General features: G+C 49.3%; 1 protein-coding gene across 3 annotated transcripts in view; it reads left to right on the top strand.

Annotated features, from left to right (window-relative positions):
* The first annotated feature begins 670 nt into the window (after positions 1-670).
* CYRIB (CYFIP related Rac1 interactor B) overlaps positions 671-17,030 on the top strand; it is a 217,518-nt gene continuing 201,158 nt past the window's right edge. The window contains exon 1 of one of the 3 annotated variants that reach the window (XM_073632243.1): positions 671-823. The gene's annotated coding sequence lies outside the window, so the exon portion shown is untranslated. Of the gene's footprint in view, positions 824-843; positions 868-17,030 lie in introns of those variants that run through there. The other 2 variants (XM_073632248.1, XM_073632250.1) reach the window with 2 other exon arrangements.

The following is a 17,030-nucleotide window of genomic DNA, read 5'->3' as shown; positions in this document are numbered from 1 at the left end:
AATGAAAGGGGCGGGGTCAAGGACAGCCAGGCTGGGTAGGAAAGAGCTATAGGCCAGAAAATGAGGCGGGATCTATATGACTTGCTGCAGTTTCCAATGCACCATGTGGGAAGCTCACAGTGTGCAGTGAAATCAGAGTAAGCCATTTCAGTACAGGAGAGGTGCAGGACTGGAAAGGCTGGAGTTCCGCTTTAACTTGGCTCCGCCCAAAGCTGGAATAATCAGTTCTGGCTGGAGTTCTGCTTTAACCCTTCAGGTGTCTTGTGTAGCACACATTGGGGGGACGATTAAAATATGTAACTAAGGGTATTGCTGCTTGAGCTTCACCGAGAACGAAATCGCCAATCCTCAAATTGACACGCCAATCTCGATGATGGATGTACGCGGTGCATGCTCGGAAAAGGCTCTCTCCCTCCCCCCAATATCAAAGTGAGCGATGGGCTGTAAAGGGTTGATGTGTGATGTTGAAGGATCTCTTTGTTCACTAACGATCTCTTCTGATAATTAGAGATCTGTCGTTATCGTTCCTCTACGTGACTCGATCGACCGCGGCTCAGCGCGGCCCGGCGTGCTCCTCTCTGGTGTGTGTGGGCACCGTGTATTGCAGAGCAGCAGCAGACATCAGCAGACCATCCTCTGTAAGGTACGCTTCCTGTTCTTCAGTGTCTCTTCCTTTTATAGAGATATTTCACAGTAGCTGCAGCAGCTCGGCAGACCTGAAGCTGTGACGCTCTCATTGACCAACCCGGAAGCGTCTGTTGCAGAAATCAAGAGAGAGAGAAGAGACGGCTGACAGCCTGCAACCCTGAGCTCCTGAATCCAGGTACTGATCCCCATCCTCTGCACACCCTGAGCTCCTGAATTCAGGTACTGATCCCCATCCTCTGCACACCCTGAGCTCCTGAATCCAGGTACTGATCCCCATCCTCTGCACACCCTGAGCTCCTGAATTCAGGTACTGATCCCCATCCTCTGCACACCCTGAGCTCCTGAATTCAGGTACTGATCCCAGTCCTCTGCACACCCTGAGCTCCTGAATCCAGGTACTGATCCCCATCCTCTGCACACCCTGAGCTCCTGAATCCAGGTACTGATTCCCATCCTTTGCACACCCTGAGCTCCTGAATCCAGGTACTGATCCCCATCCTCTGCACACCCTGAGCTCCTGAATCCAAGTACTGATCCCCATCCTCTGCACACCCTGAGCTCCTGAATCCAGGTACTGATCCCCATCCTCTGCACACCCTGAGCTCCTGAATCCAGGTACTGATCCCCATCCTCTGTACACCCTGAGCGCCTGAATCCAGGTACTGATCCCCATCCTCTGCACACCCTGAGCTCCTGAATCCAGGTACTGATCCCCATCCTTTGCACACCCTGAGCTCCTGAATCCAGGTACTGATCCCCATCCTCTGCGCACCCTGAGCTCCTGAATTCAGGTACTGATCCCCGTCCTCTGTACACCCTGAGCTCCTGAATTCAGGTACTGATCCCAGTCCTCTGCACACCCTGAGCTCCTGAATCCAGGTACTGATCCCCATCCTCTGCACACCCTGAGGTCCTGAATCCAGGTACTGATCCCCATCCTCTGCACACCCTGAGCTCCTGAATCCAGGTACTGATTCCCATCCTTTGCACACCCTGAGCTCCTGAATCCAGGTACTGATCCCCATCCTCTGCACACCCTGAGCTCCTGAATCCAGGTACTGATCCCCATCCTCTGCACACCCTGAGCTCCTGAATCCAGGTACTGATCCCCATCCTCTGCACACCCTGAGCTCCTGAATCCAGGTACTGATCCCCATCCTCTGCACACCCTGAGCGCCTGAATCCACGTACTGATCCCCATCCTCTGCACACCCTGAGCTCCTGAATCCACGTACTGATCCCCATCCTCTGCACACCCTGAGCTCCTGAATCCACGTACTGATCCCCATCCTCTGCACACCCTGAGCTCCTGAATCCACGTACTGATCCCCATCCTCTGCACACCCTGAGCTCCTGAATCCAGGTACTGATCCCCATCCTCTGCACACCCTGAGCGCCTGAATCCAGGTACTGATCCCCATCTTCTGCACACCCTGAGCTCCTGAATCCAGGTACTGATCCCCATCCTCTGCACACCCTGAGCGCCTGAATCCAGGTACAGATCCCCATCCTCTGCACACCCTGAGCTCCTGAATCCAGGTACTGATCTCCATCCTCTGCACACCCTGAGCTCCTGAATCCACGTACTGATCCCCATCCTCTGCACACCCTGAGCTCCTGAATTCAGGTACTGATCCCCATCCTCTGCACACCCTGAGCTCCTGAATCCACGTACTGATCCCCATCCCCTGCACACCCTGAGCTCCTGAATCCAGGTACTGATCCCCATCCTCTGCACACCCTGAGCTCCCGAATTCAGGTACTGATCCCCATCCTCTGCACACCCTGAGCTCCCGAATTCAGGTACTGATCCCAATCCTCTGCACACCCTGAGCTCCTGAATCCAGGTACTGATCCCCATCCTCTGCACACCCTGAGCGCCTGAATCCAGGTACAGATCCCCATCCTCTGCACACCCTGAGCTCCTGAATCCAGGTACTGATCTCCATCCTCTGCACACCCTGAGCTCCTGAATCCACGTACTGATCCCCATCCTCTGCACACCCTGAGCTCCTGAATTCAGGTACTGATCCCCATCCTCTGCACACCCTGAGCTCCTGAATCCACGTACTGATCCCCATCCCCTGCACACCCTGAGCTCCTGAATCCAGGTACTGATCCCCATCCTCTGCACACCCTGAGCTCCCGAATTCAGGTACTGATCCCCATCCTCTGCACACCCTGAGCTCCCGAATTCAGGTACTGATCCCAATCCTCTGCACACCCTGAGCTCCCAAATTCAGGTACTGATCCCCATCCTCTGCACACCCTGAGCTCCCGAATCCAGGTACTGATCCCCATCCTCTGCACACCCTGAGCTCCTGAATTCAGGTACTGATCCCCATCCACTGCACACCCTGAGCTCCTGAATTCAGGTACTGATCCCCATCCTCTGCACACCCTGATCTCCTGAATTCAGGTACTGATCCCAATCCTCTGCACACCCTGAGATCCTGAATCCAGGTACTGATCCCCATCCTCTGCACACCCTGAGCTCCTGAATCCAGGTACTGATCCCCATCCTCTGCACACCCTGAGCTCCTGAATCCAGGTACTGATCCCCATCCTCTGCACACCCTGAGCTCCTGAATCCAGGTACTGATCCCCATCCTCTGCACACCCTGAGCTCCCGAATCCACGTACTGATCCCCATCCTCTACACACCCTGAGCTCCCGAATCCAGGTACTGATCCCCATCCTCTGCACACCCTGAGCTCCTGAATCCAGGTACTGATCCCCATCCTCTGCACACCCTGAGCTCCTGAATCCACGTACTGATCCCCATCCTCTGCACACCCTGAGCTCCTGAATCCAGGTACTGATCCCCATCCTCTGCACACCCTGAGCTCCTGAATCCAGGTACTGATCCCCATCCTCTGCACACCCTGAGCTCCTGAATCCACGTACTGATCCCCATCCTCTGCACACCCTGAGCTCCTGAATTCAGGTACTGATCCCCATCCTCTGCACACCCTGAGCTCCTGAATCCAGGTACTGATCCCCATCCCCTGCATACCCTGAGCTCCTGAATCCAGGTACTGATCCCCATCCTCTGCACACCCTGAGCTCCTGAATTCAGGTACTGATCCCCATCCTCTGCACACCCTGAGCTCCTGAATTCAGGTACTGATCCCAATCCTCTGCACACCCTGAGCTCCCGAATTCAGGTACTGATCCCCATCCTCTGCACACCCTGAGCTCCCAAATCCAGGTACTGATCCCCATCCTCTGCACACCCTGAGCTCCTGAATTCAGGTACTGATCCCCATCATCTGCACACCCTGAGCTCCTGAATTCAGGTACTGATCCCCATCCTCTGCACACCCTGAGCTCCTGAATTCAGGTACTGATCCCAATCCTCTGCACACTCTGAGCTCCTGAATCCAGGTACTGATCCCCATCCTCTGCACACCCTGAGCTCCTGAATCCAGGTACTGATCCCCATCCTCTGCACACCCTGAGCTCCTGAATTCAGGTACTGATCCCCATCCTCTGCACACCCTGAGCTCCTGAATTCAGGTACTGATCCCCATCCTCTGCACACCCTGAGCTCCTGAATCCAGGTACTGATCCCCATCCTCTGCACACCCTGAGCTCCTGAATCCAGGTACTGTTCCCCATCCCTTGCACCCCCTGTACTGAGCCTCTGTACCAGGGCTGAACCTTACCATGTGTCATTACTCTATGATGAATGATCTGCGGAAGCTCTTCTCTTAATATGTGTGCATGGATAGGCATCCATGCTGTGTGTGCATGGCGTGTTATGTGTGTGTGTGCTGCAGATATATATACTGTACATCATTAAATCTGACATGCTACATTCATTTCTGCACATACACTGTAAATATGTTTGAATATAGACACATGTATAGGTCTATGAATGTATACATGGGGTGGGGGGTTCTATAGGTGCACATGTACACTATCTGTATATATGTATACATACACTCATGTACATGTCTGTGAATGTGTACAAAAGTGGGATGTACAGGTGCATGTTACTGTATATATGTTTCCTTTCTTGTACAAATATTATTGTATTGTTCATTCTATACAAGCCTATACATACAGAATCATATAGAGAATATATATATATGTGTATGTAAAAATATATACAGTATATAATACAGATTATTATGTAGAGGTGGCCGCTGTATGTGTTTATGTGCATATACAAGTCATTTGTAAAGCAGTTAATCTGACATGAACTGCAGGTGAATCTCCCTGGTGCATGTGTTTCAAATGACAGTGATTGATTCACCACCAGTAAAAGTCACATTCACTACTTTATAGATATACCCCAGAGTATTTGTGTGTCAGTACATGTGTGCATCTATGCAGGGCTGATCCTGGGCGGGTGTACGGGGTGTACTGTGTCCCGGCGCTGCAAGCTGCTGCAGAGGAGGGGTGCTGAAGCTGTGGAACTCACTCGACTTGCTGGCCGCCTCACCTGTGCGCTGCACTGGTTGCCAGAATCGCCTGCCGCCCGGCGTCTAGCAACCAGTGACGTCAGAGGCTGCGGCCGCCCCAGCATTCAGAGCGCGCCGCCTCCGCGGCTAGTAAACTAGCTCCACCCACCTCTGCCATGTTCTTCAGACAGCATGGCTCAGAGGGAGGGGAGCAGAGCACATCTGAAGAGAGCTGCCTGAGCCTGCCTTGCTGTGAGTGACTGAGCTCAGCTGAGAAGCTGTCCACCAGCACTGCACCAGCATAGCACTTGCTGCTGCCTGACAATGTGTCTGTTCTGAAGGCTCGGAATTGACCTCAGCCTCACCCTGTAAGTAAGTTGTGCCATCAAATGCAGCCACTGTGCCCAACCATCCATCAAACACAGCTACTGTGCTGAACCATCAAAGGCAGCCACTGTGCCCTCAAACGCAGCCACTGTGCCCATCAAACGCAGCCATTGTGCCCATCAAACACAGCCACTGTGCCCATCAAATGCAGCCACTGTGCCCATCAAAAGCAGCCACTGTACCCAACCATCAAACGCAGCCACTGTGCCATCAAAAACAGCCACTGTGCCATCAAACGCCGCCACTGTGTCCATCAAACGCCGCCACTGTGTCCATCAAACGCCGCCACTGTGCCCATCAAACACCGCCACTGTGCCATCAAATGCAGCCATTGTGTCCATCAAACGTGGCCACTGTGCCATCAAATGAAACCACTGTGCCAATCAAACGCAGCTACTGTGCCCATAAAGGCCGCCACTGTGGCCATAAAAAGCCACCACTGTGCCATCAAACCCAGCCACTGTGCCATCAAATGCAGCCACTGTGCCCATCAAACGCAACCATTTTGCCCATCAAACGCAGCCACTGTGCCCATCATATGCCGCTACTGTGCACATCAAACGTCGCCACTGTGCCATCAAATGCCGCCACTGTGCCCATCAAACGCAGCCACTGTGCCCATCAAACGCAGCCACTGTGCCCCATCAAATGCTGCCACTGTGCCCCATCAAACGCTGCTACTGTGCCCATCAAACGCTGCCACTGTGCCCATCAAATAGTGCCACATCAAATGCTATCACTGTGCCCATCAAAAAGTGCCACTATGACCTCCCCGCCAAAGGGGAGGAGTTAGTAAGATGACCACGCCCATGTAGGGGCACCAGAAATATTTCTGCACACAGGCGCCTGTGACCCTAGGATCGGCCCTGCATCTATGGGTGACAGTATGTGTGTGCATCTACAGTATCTCACAAAAGTGAGTACACCCCTCACATTTCTGTAAATTTTTTATTATATGTTTTCATGTGACAACACTGAAGAAATGACACTTTTCTACAATGTAAAGTAGTGAGTGTACAGCTTGTATAACAGTGTAAATTTGCTGCCACTCAAAATAATTCCACACACAGCCATTAATGTCTAAACCGCCAGCAACAAAAGTGAGTACACCCCTAAGTGAAAATGTCCAAATTGGGCCCAAAGTGTCAATATTTAGTGTGGCCACCATTATTTTCCAGCACTGCCTTAACCCTCTTGGGCATTGTACATTGTAGTAAAGTGTAATTTCTTCAGTATTGTCACATGAAAAGATATAATAAAATATTTACAAAAATGTGAGGGGTGTACTCACTTTTGTGAGATACTGTATGGGTGACAGTATTTGAGTGCATCTGTGGGTGACAGTATCTGTATGCATCTATGGGTGACACTATGTGTGTGCATCTATGGGTGACACTGTATAAACATGCACATTTTGTAGTGTATACTGGGTTGTATAGTGCGGATCTATAAACATGCACCCTTTGTAGAGTATACTAGGTTGTATAGTGCGGATCTATAAACATGCACCCTTTGTAGTAGTGTATACCGGGTTGTATAGTGCGGATCTATAAACATGCACCCTTTGTAGTGTATACCGGGTTGTATAGTGCGGATCTATAAACATGCACCCTTTGTAGTGTATACCAGGTTGTATAGTGCGGATCTATAAACATGCACCCTTTGTAGTGTATACCAGGTTGTATAGTGCGGATCTATAAACATGCACCCTTTGTAGAGTATACCAGGTTGTATAGTGCGGATCTATAAACATGCACCCTTTGTAGTAGTGTATACCGGGTTGTATAGTGCGGATCTATAAACATGCACCCTTTGTAGTGTATACCGGGTTGTATAGTGCGGATCTATAAACATGCACCCTTTGTAGTGTATACCGGGTTGTATAGTGCGGATCTATAAACATGCACCCTTTGTAGTGTATACCGGGTTGTATAGTGCGGATCTATAAACATGCACCCTTTGTAGTGTATACTGTGTTGTATAGTGCGGATCTATAAACATGCACCCTTTGTAGTGTATACCGGGTTGTATAGTGCGGATCTATAAACATGCACCCTTTGTAGTGTATACTGTGTTGTATAGTGCGGATCTATAAACATGCACCCTTTGTAGTGTATACTGTGTTGTATAGTGCGGATCTATAAACACGCACCCTTTGTAGTGTACACCGGGTTGTATAGTGCGGATCTATAAACATGCACCCTTTGTAGTATATACTGTGTTGTATAGTGCGGATCTATAAACATGCACCCTTTATAGTGTATATCAGGTTGCTGCATCTCGGCACAGTGGTATTGTGGTGTTGCCTGTTGCTGGGGTGAATCGTGCAATTCTTTCACACTTGTGTCAGACAGGCGGACTAATGCTGATGTGGGGATGGGGAGGTGTGAGAGCAGAAAACACGCAGGCTTTATCATCCATGGCAGAAAGCCGAGTCTACAATCATAACATGTACAAGTCCCCGGAGAATCTGCTACAATAACGGCACCTTATACAGCTTATAGGTTATGAGCTGAAACAGCTGACTTGTTTTTATAAAGTGCAAGCTCCCGGGCTGCCGGTCTTTGCTTCATTATTTGGCGTATAACAACTATGTGACCCCACCTTACTGGTTACATGCTTGTTCGGGGACACTGACTCACTAATGAATGCTCTGGCATTGGAACCTCAGGAACCATGCAGGCTATAGCAGATCCTTTGTTTTATTAAGTGTTTCCTTGAAAGATGAAATAGGGCTGAAAACTGGAGAGTGCAACATCTGGTGTAGCTCTGCATGGGAGCCAATCAGCTTCTAGCTTCAGCTTGTTCAGTTAAGCTTTGACAATAAAACCTGGAAGCTGATTGGTTTCTATGCAGAGCTGCACCAGATTGTGCACTCTCCAGTTTTAGTAAATCAACCCCAGAATATTTATCTATATTGATACTTAAAGGAGTTGTAAACCTTCATGTTTTTTCACCTTAATGCAGCCTATGAACCCTTACAATCACTTTAAAGCGGTTGTATACCCGCTGAACATTTTTTTTTACCCCTGTAAAGCAAAAGGCATAATGAGCTAGTATGCACCGCACACTAGCTCATTATGAAATACTTACCTTAGAACGAGGCGTCGGTGTCTTACCTGGTCCACGCCGAGGTAGCTGACATGTTGCCTCGGCGTGTCTTCCGGGTATCGCTGTTCCAGCTCTGTGAGTGGCTGGAGCCGCGACGTCATCACTCCCGTGCATGCGCGCGGGAGATTTCTTTCCCGGCAAGGTCCAGCAGTTGCCGGGCCTTCAGCCGAGAATCCCCTGTGCACATGCGCCGCTGCAGTCAGCGGCTCATAGCAAGGGGAATATCTCCTAAACCGTACAGGTTTAGGAGATATTTTTTTTACCTACAGGTAAGCCTTATTATAGGCTTACCTGTAGGTAAAAGTAAAAAAAAAAGACTATACAACCACTTTAAACCTGGTGGCGAGGAGAATTAAAACCATTGGCCATCCAGGTTATTTTTACTTCCCTGTCCTCAACACACATGGCATCACTGGGTCTCTGTGCTTCTCTGTGCAATGCAGGCAGATCATGGCTGGTGGGAGGGGTTAGCATGGGGTTAATACAGTACATGGCTCCCTGATTCATCGCAGCACCCTGCCTCAGTACTCCTCTCAAGGGTTCTCAGGCCTGATGTAAGCAGCAGGCTGGCTCTTGGGTGGAGTTATGCAAACCTCAAAAAGGCTTTGATGGGTGAATGTTAGTCCGGGGGAGTGGGCATTCCTAGGTAGGCTGTATTTGCACGCAGAACTCCCATATGTGATTGAAAGAACTGAAATCCAATGAATGAAAGGGGCAGGCTAGGGACAATGAGGGTGGGGTGGAAAGAGCTAGATGATGATGAACCTTCTCCAGCCAGGAAATGAGTTGGTCTCTGTCTGACTAGCTGCAGCTTCTAATGCACATTGTTAGAAGCTCAATATGAAGGTTTTAAGCCCCTGTCAGGTCTCCTTTTGTGTCCTTGTCCTTGTAGGTAGGCTTACCTCACTTCCTGTCCTGGAGACGCAACAGAAAATAAAAGGAATTCCCCCAAATAATGGTCTCCCCTTCGCTCCCTTTTTAGTATGTTAAACATACCACTAAAGGTGTTTTTGTTAATCCTGACAGAAATCTCTTGAGCTGATAACTTCCTGCACACCATAGGCATGTGCACAGGGTGTGCCGGATGTGCCTGGACACACCCTAATCACCCCATGCACATTAGCATTATTGCATTATAATTAGCATTATCGCTCTGTGTGTCCAGCCGAGCTGCTACACGCTGCCTGCCACCTGCCATGATGGGGTAAGTGCCAGGCGTGCCGCTGGGGGGGGGGGGGAGGGGTAGTTGTTTATCGCTCTGGAGGTAGTTGAGTGCCACTTGGGGGGAGGGATGGGTGTTTTTTTTCCGCCCCCCCCTAAAAAAACACCAGCCGCCACTGGTAGACATGCATGTGTGCTTGAGCTTTAGAGGGCACACCCTAATGCAATAGGCTGCGCACACCTATGTTGCACACTCTGCATTTGCTGCACTCTTATCACTTAGCCAGTAATCTCTGAGGACTACAGAACCCCTCCCACCTATGTTGAGGAGAGGTAGAAAGGGGATGTGGTCAGGAGTCTTAACATACTTTATGTCCTGGGGTAACAGCACTGCTCCTCAAAGATACAGTATGGTGAGTGAGACCCATGAGTAAGCTCCGATGGATGGAGTGAAACGCGTTGGGAGCGTGGCCTGGTGGGGATCCAGGCTGAGACTGCCATTTGCTATCATACAGCAGGTCTTGACTTGATGTGTGGCTCCCGGTACACCTAGTCACTCTCTACCATTGCCGGGAGCACAGACGAGCTCCCTTCCCGGCCAGCACTCACAGCAGCGGGCACAGGACTTCATCCCCATACAGCCTGAGCCGCTCACACACATATCCTTGGTTTGCAGTGAGGCAGGAAATGTGTTACTGGCAGGATCACCGGGAGAAAATAAAGGTATAAAGCCTGAAAAGATAAAAACAAATGCAGCCACCACATCTAAGGTCTTGTAAGCTGCAATATATTACATTTTTGTATTAGGGTTTGGTTGTAACTTAGGGGAATTCTCTCTTAGACCATTGTTACGAGAATAGGTGTCCCCATTGGAAGATTTCCCCTTACTTCCTTTTCCGAAAACCACCTTTGAATTTTGTATTATGGTCAGCAGGACAAGTAAAGAGGGTGACTTCCCCCCCTGTAGAAAAATATTGGTCTTTAGGGTCTTTCCACTTAAATAAAACTATGAAATGCACAGAGGAAGCTCCGCCAATCACCTTGGTTTCAGTTTCCTTGTGAGACATTGCTGTAGACCAGTGATTCTCATCCTCAGTCCTCAAGTACCCCCAACGGACCGTGTTTTGTTAACTTCCCTTAGATAAAATACCTCTTATCATTAATTATGATTTAAAGCAGCTGTTGCAAAGTAAAGGAGAACCTGAAAACATGGCCCGTTGGGGGTACTTGAGGACCGAGGTTGAGAACCACTGCTGTAGTGTACTAGTTCATCTCACTCCCTCTTCTCAATAATCTGGTTCTCAGGGAACCCCCCCCCCCCCTTTTTATGCTTCTTTGTATTTCAGTAGAGAAGTTCCACAACACGCTCACAGGAGGCTCCTTGCTGCCGTTGTCCTCTCAGTAGCATAGATGCCAACTGTCCTGGATTCGCTGGGATAGTCCTTCATCTAGGAGCTTTGTCTTGGTGATGCTGTTGTGTCCGGGGATCACAGCATCACCCTTATTTGAGGAGTCCTTATTGCTGTCTTCCTTATCACAATAGCATAGATGCCAACTGTCCTGGATTTCCTGGACAGTCCTGCATCTAGGGGGACACCACAAGGAGATTGGGGGGGGTGGATTTGTGTTGAGAAGGGGAATTTGAGGGGGTGGCAGGGGGTAAACATTGTTCTAGGAGGCAGGGCAGCCCGTCCATTAAGGGCGTACGGGCGCTGCCCCCCCTATCCATGCCGGTCCGGCCCCCATGCAGGACACCAGACGCTTGGATTCCAATGGGGGGGGTGGGGGGGTGGGGGGGTATAAGCACCTGATTAGTGCCAGAGGCTCTAATAGGCTACAAAATAGGGTGGGCTCGGGGGGCGCAGACCACTGCGCTGCGAGCACACCCAGGTGTTTTACAATAGCGAATGAATATTCACTATTGAAACACTGATCCTTCTCCCGGCCAATCAGGGAGCGGGACTGAGATTGGCCGAAAGGGGAAGCGGTCTAATTGGCCGCTGAGGAGGAGGAGGGAGGAGACGGAAGCCGCCTGTAATGCCTGCTGCATATGATGTCCGCCGCATGTGATGCCCGCTGCCTAGGTGAAGCGCCCGCCATAGATGGGGTAACTGCTCCGACCAGACCGGGGGGGGGGGGGCTGGCTGGCTGTGGGTGCACTGTTTGTCGTCCCCCCAAAAAAATGACCACCAGCCACCACTGATAGGAGGGCAAATTTCTGGAGGGTACAAAGTTACATAATTAGTCTGGTTGAAAAAAGACACAAGTCCATCTAGTTCAACCAATAGGTGTGCTAGGAGTGGTGATTTGGGAGGATTTGTGTTTGGAGGGGGGATTTGGGGGTTTTGTGCTATAAAAAAATAATCGTAGAGGGGACATTTTTTGGGGGGTGGGGGGTTTTGGGCTAGTAGGGATGATTGGGGGGTATTTGTGCTAGGAGGGGAAATTTTATGGGGGGGATTTGTGCTAGAATGGTGGATTGAGGGAGGGGAATTAGTGCTGGAAGTGGGGATTTGGAGTGAGGAGAGAGAATATGTGCTCAGAGGGGACATTTGAGGGGTGGAGGATTTCTGCTAGGAGAGGGTTTTTTTTGGGGGGGGAGGGGGATTTGTGCTAGTAGGGATGAATGAGTGGTATTTGTGCTAGGAGTGGAAATTTGTGGGAGGGGGATTTGTGCTAGAATCGGGGATTGGGGGAGGGGAATTAGTGCTGGAAGGAGGAGGAGGGGGGGATTTAGAGTGAGGAGAGAGAATATGTGCTTGGAGGGGACATTTGAGGGGTAGAGGATTTCTGCTAGGAGAGGGGTTTTTTTTTTTTGGGGGGGGGGGATTTGTGCTAGTAGGGATGATTGAGTGGCATTTGTGCTAGGAGGGGAAATTTGTGGGGGGTGGGGATTTGTGCTAGAATGGGAGATTGGGGGAGGGGAATTAGTGCTGGGGGGGGGGGGATTTAAAGTGAGGAGAGAGGATCGGTGCCTGGAGAGGAAATTTAAGGGGTAGAGGATTTGTGGCGGGGGGATTTTCGCTGACACATAATACTCATACATCGTAGGGGGGGGGGGGTGCAATTTGGTATGTTCGCCATGGGCTCTAGATGACCTTGTCCCGGCACTGCTTATTTACGGAGTCCTTTTTGCTGCCTTTCCTTCTCAATAATTTAGTTGCCAACTGTCCTGGATTTGCCTGGACTGTCCCCCATCTAGGTTCTCTGACGTGATAATGCTGTTTCTACAGAAAGTGGACGGAGTTGGGAACCCATATGTAAAGAATTTGCTAATGGTGGATATACTGTACATAAAGGCAGTGTGTGAACACATCATTGATCTGTATGATTGCTTGCATAGCCAGCATGAAAAGATGGAGTGTATAGACAACATTACATTTATTTTATTTTTTTTTTTACTTTTTTTGCGCTTGCGCTTTGATTGAGCAGGTTCGATAAAGACGCTCGTACATTTCCAGTCGCCACACTTTGATTCAATGTGCACACTGACAAATTAATGAACACGCTTTCTTGTGTCTTTGAAAATGAGTTTGGACATCTAGAACAATTACCTACCTGTTCCATCGTACAGCAAGGCCTTTGTCTTTTAATCTTGCGTAATCCAGATTAGAACATATTTCTGCTCCTGAATTTTTTTTTTTTAAAGCTGAACTCTGGGCAAACAGCTAAATACAAAAATTATATACATATATGAGGGCGGTTTTAGCTGCTTAGAGATATTTATTTCTGTCCATCCAATCCTGAGATTTACACAGCTATGCCACATGGCACAGTCCACTCTGACAGAGCAGGAGACCTGTCCAAGGGCGGACTGATAACTCATGGGGCCCCAGGCAATAGGAGATTATGGGGCCCCCAGGCAATCAGAGATTATGGGGCCACACAGTATACAATCACACAGTATACACATACATGTACACACAGTATACACAGACAGATGTAAAAAAAACACAGATTTGTACATACTGTCCCTGGTTTTACTGAGGCTGGCAACCCTGATGGGGCCCCCTAGTGGCCCAGGGCCCTCGGGCAGTGCCCGAGGGGCTCAATGGTCAGTCCGCCCCTAGACCTGTCACTGCTGCAGTCCAGTAACACTTACAGGTCTTGTCCTTCCCCCACCCTGTGACTGGACAGTGAAAGGAGAAGCAGCAGACTGAGAGGGAGGCTTGGGGGTACACATGTGAGACATACACTTTAAATATTGGTAATATAATTCAGTGAAATTCTGGTTTGGGTGCGTTGCATAATGCAGCTTATCTAATACCCTCTGGGACTTTGATTTTTGAATTTATTTTTACAAGGTAGGTTGCCAGGTCTTTTTTTTTCAAAATATTTTATTTCAACCACAAAAGGCGAGTCCAGGTTACTCACAGTAACCATGTGTACCCAATAACATTACAGATACATTGACATGATATAACAGTGATCCAGATATTAAGTCAGATCATACAAAACTCAATGTACAATCAGTGTGAATATAATTCCTGTGTTGGAGCAACCAAGTGATAAACCAGAGGCTAACAAGTCCCGGAATCGCCTTATGCACTTTCCATTTTCTAACTTGCAAGAGAGATTAGAAGAAGAAAAAAGATAACTGAAACTAAACATGGAAAGAAGAAAGGAAAGAAGAAAGGGGATAAGAAAAGGGGGGGGGGGGCCCTGGGTAGGAGGTGGATATCTAGCTATCGGGCATCCAGTTATGACACCTACGCTCGGCCATCATGAGCTGAGCAGTGTCAAACCCTCTTCAGAGAGGATAAACATATTCCACAATCTCCATGACTCAGAGTAGGTTTCTTGGTTATTTTGTGCTGAAAGTGTGAGATCTGATATCTTATTGACCTCCTCCACTTGATGGAGCCAGCATCCAATAGTAGGGGGTGATGCATTTTTCCACTTGAGAGGGACGCATGCCTTAGCCGCATTTACTAGATGTCGTAAAATACATTTCTTAGATTTTTTTGCTGGAATAGTCGTAACGTGCAATAAGAAAAAAGCTGGATCATCGGGTATCTTGTAATCGGTGAATCTTTGAATAATGTTCCGTACTTCCCTCCAGTATGGTGCTATCCTTGGACAGGACCAGAAAATGTGTAGCATCGTACCTCCCTCCTCCTGGCATCTCCAGCAACGATCAGGCATTTCGGGATAAAATGTATGCACCATCTGTGGGGTATGGTACCACCGTGTCAGTATTTTGTAATTCGTTTCCTGAATCCTAGTGCAGATGGATGACTTCAACGAGAGCATAACCATATTCTGTCTTTGACTGATCGTGAACTTACAGTTCATCTCCCTCTCCCATTTCCCCATCCAGGGTAAGTGTGGTTGTTCCTGAGGAGTAATCAGTAGGCTATACATCTTTGAGAGAACTTGCGTCAGTGTCCCATCATCAGAGCAGTACTCTTCAAATGTGGATAGTTGTCAACCGAATCTTCCTGGGGTCCTTAGGGAGTGTAGAAAGTGATGAATCGGCAAGGCATTCAAAAAAGGCAGGTGAAAGGAACCCATGGGCTCCATTAGTGCAGATATGGACGGCCAGCCGTCCGATAGTAAAAAGTGCAATGCTCGAAAGCAGTTATTCTGTCTCAAGATGGAGAAATTATGTTCTCTCAGGCCTAGGGGAAATCTTGGATTCCCAAGGATGGGCATCAAGGGACAGTCTGTGGACGAGAGAGGGTTTTTTTCAGCCACCTGTGAACAGGTACATACTGTAGGGCCTATCAGGGGGTGTAGCTTTAGGTTAGGCGGGAAATTATCGCAGCACCACGGTACCCCCTTCAGTAAGCCGTTTGTTTGGGCTTATTCAATTTGTACCCAGAGTTTGCCAGTTACATGACGGTTCCAGTCTATAAGACGCCCCAGGTGCACAGTCTGGTAGTATTTGAATACTTCAGGAAGTGCAATACCTCCACTATGTTTAGGCAGGGATAGTTTGAATCTGTTTAAAGTACTGAGGCGGTATCTTGATCGGTAGGGTTTGAAAAAGGTATAAATACTTGGGTAATATACACATCTTTAAAAGGTTACATCTACCTAACCATGAATGCAATCCCCGATTCCAAGTCTGTAAGAAAATACGTGTTCTGGTCAGAAAGGGGGGGAGTTGAGTTTGAAGACTTGAGATAAATTAGAAGGGATATATGTTCCCAGATATTTCAGAGCTGTATCTGTCCACCTAAACTTGAAGTTTGATTGCAAGGTCTGAAACAGCGCAGAAGAAACGTCCAACCCCACAGCTTCTGATTTGCTGAAGTTAATCCCCCATCTGTAGGTGATGTTGGACCGGCGCGCAAACTCCAGGACATGGCGCAGTATGGCACGGTGCTGTAAGGTGGCTCTGGACAGGTCAGGGAGGATCCTGATAGGGGCAACGTCAAATTCCAGGTCGCCATACTCCCATGCCTTCCGCAGTACAGTCTCTTTGAGTGTGTATCTGTGCAGTCTGCAAATCACGTCCCTCGGTCTGGTGGGATCAGTGGAGAGGGGACCCAGGGCTCTGTGGATCCTGTTGAACTCCACTAGGTTAAGGAGGATACTGTCGGATACCTTCCGAAAGATAGCCGCCGCTGATTCCGAAAGGTCTACAGGCCCCATCTCTTCAGGCAGACCCCGTATCCGCAGGTTGTTCCACCTGCCCCTGTCCTCCATGTCCTCGATGTGAAGTTGGAGGGCCACCGCGGCATCCACGTGAGCGACCTGGAGGGATTCCAAGGCCTACACTCTCTGGCTTAGAGTTGCCATAGAGGACTCCCCCGCTGACAGTCTGGCGGTAAGGGATTGCACATCTCTTTTAACCCATGCATCTCCTTGCGGTGGTTATCCTCCAGGAAGCCAATGAGTAGTTCAATGACCGATTTAGTCAGGAGGGCCTGGAGGAGAGCTCAGAGGTCAGAGTCCAGCTGGAGGGTACACGGGTGTACTGATAGGCTTTGAGAGGCCGATCGGAGATGTGGCGGAATGTCGGAGAGTGCATCCGAAGCTGAGAAGGCAGCTGGGGATGCCAGGTGATTGTAGGAGCTGGAGACTCTAGGTGGAGAGCCATGTGGTTCCGCCATCTTGGGGTCCGGAGAGGCCGCCTGGGAGCCCGGGAAATAGCAATCAATACTGTCTTTAGTCTTGAGGTTTTTAGTTGCCTAGCTACCACTTTTTGTCTTCCGCTTCCTAGTCGAGAGCATGCCATAGTTGTATGAGCTGTATAAGCCGGTTTAGGTGGGCAGAGGTCAGGAGCTCGGACTACACGCGTCCACCTGCAGTTATGTCCAAGCCAGGTCTTTTTGCTCGTATTGGGACCATGCATGCAGAATATGG

This window comes from Aquarana catesbeiana, linkage group LG05, assembly GCF_042186555.1.
Source record: "Aquarana catesbeiana isolate 2022-GZ linkage group LG05, ASM4218655v1, whole genome shotgun sequence".
NCBI classification, from domain to species: Eukaryota; Metazoa; Chordata; class Amphibia; order Anura; family Ranidae; genus Aquarana; species Aquarana catesbeiana.
This window is presented reverse-complemented; position numbering and strand designations above follow the sequence as displayed.